Consider the following 5470-nt stretch of genomic DNA (forward strand, 5'->3'; position numbering starts at 1 on the left):
GGGTCAGAGAAAAAGAGGAAGACCCCCAGCGAGATGGGTTGACAAAGTGGCAACATCAATGGGCTCAAATGTGGCAAGGATAGTGAGGTTGGCCCAGGATCGGGCAGTGTTTCGTTCTGCTGTGTGTAAGGTCACTATGAGTCGGTACCGACTCGATGGCACTTAACAACAACAACAATGCTGTGGGTTAATGCGCCAGACTGCAAAGCCATTTGAACTGCAAGGTTGGTGGTTCAAGCTGCTCCTTGGAAACCCTATACAGGGTCTCTATGGATCTAAACCGACTTGACGGTACTTAACAACAACAACAACTATAAGGCAACTGCTGGGCTGCATGCTCTGCACACTTTATCTCACTTCTTGTCACAGGATCGCTAAGAATTCAGGGATAATTACTATTACCCCTATTTTCTAGTGGTAGAAACTAGGAACATTTTATAATTAAGTCTCCAACCCATTTTCCCAAGTAGGACAGTGAATTTTCAGAAGTTCTTCCCAAACTACCTCGTTGTTGTCCCCTATTGCCCATTTGTGAAGTAAACATCTCAAATGTTTAATTATCATCATTAATACTTTATTTTTCATAAATCTCCCAAAACTTGGAATAAAAATGTCTAAATAAGTATTAAGTATTTCCATCCTCAATGGACAGCGCCGCCTTCATCATCCCTAACCCTGGTGCCTCACAGTCATTTCAGGTTGGTGGCAGCCAAACATTGGAAAGAGCTACTAGCCATCTATTTTTAAGTGAAATAAAATTAATTTTACTTTGAGAATTCTTTGGAACATTTCATGACATTTGTTGAGATAATTGGGGACATCCTGGAGTGTGACAAAACCAAGGTTGGAAATCAGTACTCTCAGGACCGAAGAAGCAAATTAATTTTCCCCTCTGGTTTTCTTCAGATAGCTTTATGTGTGAAAACCCAACTTTCTAAGGCTTTCATTATATGTTTTGACTTCCTTCTCCTTATTATCTTTTCTCCTCTTTATTTACTGTGTATGGACTACTAAAAGAGCTCATTAATGTACCTCTTAACCTAATTAGCTTTCTTCTAATGAAACAATGTCCCCACCTTCCAGGAATGTGCAGGTTTTTAGAATGTGCAGGAAGAAGGCTGTGACCTTCTGAACCGCTCTGTTGTCAGGCTGAGCAAAGGTGACTCATGAAACACACGTAGAGGTACAGGAAAAACAGCTCAGCAAGACAGTGCCCTGCCTTAATAATAGGAAAAATACATTTTCAAAGACTTGTGCTAGGTTTCTTTTGAAGACTCTGCTCATGGTTTTCAATATATCTGACCTGACCTGATTGAATTCTGGAAGAAGCAGAGTTTTAGAAGAGGAAGCCTGCATGCTGTCATCTTGATGTGTTTATGGGCAAAACAAAGCTGTTTCCAGGGAAAATTAAATATAATTGTCTAGTTCAGGGTGGCCCATTTAGAAGTTAAATCTCATAAATCCCAAGGATGCTTGCTTGTAACCTTTTAAATCTGCCATCTCTCTGTTTACCTGTCAATGACAACTTAGTTTACTTACAGTCTTCTCAATGACTTCTTACACAACCCCTCATATTTATTCAATATCCAGTCAAATATTCATTCTTACACTCAGCACTGATTGGTCACTGCTGGTAATATGAGCTGCAGATAATATGGCTCTTTCACAAAAACCCACCAATCAACTCAGTGACTTTAGGAAATGCACTTAGCATCAGTTTCCTCATCTGTTAAAACAGGGATTGGACGGAATGTCTCCTAATAATTTCATTCTGTACTTTCTAAACAGACCCTAACTTCATGGCATTGGACATAGATAGATAGTATACTAATCATTCAAGTTGTGAAACAAATACAATGTCAACAACTCTTTCTAGATGATGCTCCTTAATCAATTGGTTACTTTACAAAATAGTCAACTCGTCTGATGCAGGGCTGACAATGAAAATTTTGCCATTGAAAGGATCCAAGAGTCACACAGAAGCCCATGAGGCAAACATGACTTACGATTGTTTCCATTTTAATTGTTTGTTTATTGTTTTAAAATGCCTGGTATCGAGCTCACTGTTTAGAAGTAGAGCTTTTAAGGCCTATTACTTAATATCTGGGAGTCTTGATATGACACTGTAGGATAAGCACTGCACTACAAACCACAAAGTCGGGAGTTCAAATCCACCAGCCACTCTCAGAAACCCTACACAGGGTCACTGAGAGTCAGAACCGACTTGACGGCACTTAACAATAATGACACATTGAGTTAAGCAGTGAGTTACTAACTGAAAGGTCAGTAGTTCGAACCCATCAGCCATTCCATGGAAGAGAGGTATGACAGTTTACTAGTAGAAAGATTGACAGCCTCGGAAACACCATGAAACAGTTCTACTCTGTACTACAAGGTTACTATCAGTTGGAATCAACTTGATGGCAATATATTATTATTATTTTTTTTTGGAGGGGATGTGCTAGAAAGACTTTAAAAATACATTGCTTCAGTAATAAAGCCAGACTAGTGGCTAGAACTAGCAACAGACCGGCAGAGATTGCTACTTGTCCCTCAGGATCCACTCTTTTGATTCTCCCTTTAATAACAGGAGCATATACGTTTTAGGTAAGCACGTATCTGCCCAACTAGTATCCATATTTCCCAGACTCCTTTGCAGTTAGGTGTGTCCATAAATCTGTATTCAAGTAAATAGGATGAGAGCTGAAGTCATATGTGCAATCTCCTTCAAGATGAACCCACTGACCTTGCATTTTCTCCTGCATTCTACCCATTGGCTGGAAAATGGTGAGAGCTGGAACAAATTGAACAACAGGTACGGAGGCCACCAAACCTCCCTACCAGGCATGGACCATAGTCCTCTGGACTGTTATGAATAAGAGAGAAATAAACTTCTATCTTATGTATACCATTGTTTTTCACAAAGTCTTTTCTACAACCGCTTCCTCTGTACCCTATTAGTTCTGAAGTCAAGAAAAGAAAATAGCTTTAGGAAGAGACTTAAAAAAAAAAAAAAATAGTAAATTTGTTTTAAAATAGTACTTAGGGAGAAAGGTAAAGAGAAGATCAATTTTACTGTCTTTCAAACACAAGAGATTGAGGTGTTAGAAGATAGGGAGGTGTCCGAATATGTGTTTTAAAGTGACAAGGTCCATTAAAGGCTGATCTGAGGTCAGCTGAAACTTCAGATGAAAAGAAAACTCTAATATGACTAGTGATGATACATTTTATTTTGTTCTCCTTTCGTTTCCAAAACATTAGGCTCCTAGAGTAAGCAAGGCTTTGCCACTAGGCAAATTTAGATTCAAATTGTAACTTAGCTGCTTACTACCTATGACCATAGGCAAGTGATTAAGCCACTCAGGCTCAGTTTCTCCATCTAGAAAAAGGGAGAAGTAATAAATGCTTCCTTACAGTATTGATGTAAAAATCAAAATCATATAAAGTTCAAGTGATATTTGCTGTATAATAGTCTCTTTCCTTGAATAAGGAACTATGTTTATGATCATCCTTCTTGGATTTGGGTCTGACTTGTAACTTGGCAATGTTGATAAGAGCCATTGAGGTGCAATCGTACTAGCATTTTGTTTGCTAGCATTTATATTTCTGAGTGAACTGAGCTAGCCTATCTCTCTGTAGGTCTTGCTGAAAAAGCCACACTTGAACAGTAAGTTCCTTACACTCTATTCAACTCAGGCAGACAGAAAGCAGGTTAGTAGCTTCCTGGATGCTTGTGTGGTATGAAGGTGAGTTTGCTTTCACAGACATTTACTAAGAGGCTTGGGCTACTGGGTACTCCACTCAGAGCTTAGAACTAGGTAAAATTACCTAAAAGGTCGTATTCCCATTGCAATCTCATTTGCAAACAGAGAACCTCACCCTCAGTGCCCTTCACTTACTTACATGCTTTCTTCTTCTTATCCTTCTTTGAGGATTATTTCTTAAATAATAATTCCACAGCTCCGCAAAGGCCTGCCTCAAAGGACCCTCATCTTTTTGGTGTACTTTGCTTCTGCATATTGTGGCATTCTCATTTGGAAATGGAAAACTTCTAAATGTATGTCACAGGACGTCTGAATCCTCTTACACACTTTCTAGTTGCCCTTGAAAGATTTTCGTACACGTTAAAGGGACGGCAAGGTTTCTTCAGAATCAGAACCTGCTTTGTGCCTCTTTCTGAAGTTTTTTTTTTTTTTTTTTTTTTCTCTCTCTCTTTTTTTTTTTTGACTGGGATTATCTCTTCAGGAATCCAAACTGAGGAGCTGAAACAAAGGACTATGCTTCCCATATTATAAAATTGGATCGAATAGATCCCTCTCATCATCCAAACGCAAACAAATTCCAACTAAATCAAAGAAAATACTGAGACGATTGGAAAAGCATGTGACCTGGGTATTCAGAGTGAGGTTGCCATATTTTTTAAATATCTGCTTTATTTTTGTCAATTTAAATTCTAATGATGTTGACATGTTTGTTACAATTGAACTCATGCTAGTTTCACCACATACTCAGCAATAGCATAGCAAGAACACTTTATTGAATGCTTCCTATGAGTCAGATACAGTGCTCTTAGCTTTACTTATGCTGTGATATTGTCAAGAGTAATCAAGTCAGTTCTGCTTTCTGAGGAGCAGCTGGTGGGTTTGAACCATCGACCTTGCGGTTAGCAGTACAGTGCTTATTCTACACACCACACAAGAACTCCTGAATTTTACATACACTAATCATAGTGGTTACAAATCAGGGCGTGAATCTCAAGGAAAGTAGTTTGAAACTACAAGATGTTCTGGGGGAGAAAGATGAGGCTTTTTGTTCCCGTAAAGATCTACAGCCTCAGAAACCCTGTTGCTATGAGTCGGAACTGACTCCATGGCACATAACCACCAACCACCACCAATCTTTCAAGTTAGCATTAAAATGGTCTCCATTTTAAAGGCAAAGTAACTGAGGCCCAGAGCACAAGGTCACATAGACAATTAGTAGCAGAGCAAAGATTCAAACTCAGGTCTGTCTGTCTCAAAGTTCTTGTCATTCCCAGTATTTCTTACTCCCTCCCAGATTGGCAGTTTTCTTTGGTTTACACAGTTCCATTTTGTTATACAAAGGAACTGTAAAATATTTTTACCTTTCATTCCATTTTTCCATGAACTTTATGAAGCTGAGGTTAAACTAAATTCTTTTTTTTTGTAACGGCTAAATTAACATTATTATTATAAATTTATAGATGTTATGCTGATTGTCATGTTGACATATACATATAATTATGTGCCTAAACCAAATTAAAGTTAAAAGAAAACAACTTTATTCTCTCATAATCTCAAGATATCTGCAGAGCTCTATAGAGTGCTCTCATAAAGAGAGAACTTTCAACATTCTTCTATTTACATAAATTAATATGCTAAAAATGTGGAAACCAATAGGACAAGGAGATGGAGAGTAGCCATAAGAAAAGTTAATTCCATGATTTTCT

Source organism: Chrysochloris asiatica, unplaced genomic scaffold (assembly GCF_000296735.1).
Source record: "Chrysochloris asiatica unplaced genomic scaffold, ChrAsi1.0 scaffold00135, whole genome shotgun sequence".
NCBI classification, from domain to species: Eukaryota; Metazoa; Chordata; class Mammalia; order Afrosoricida; family Chrysochloridae; genus Chrysochloris; species Chrysochloris asiatica.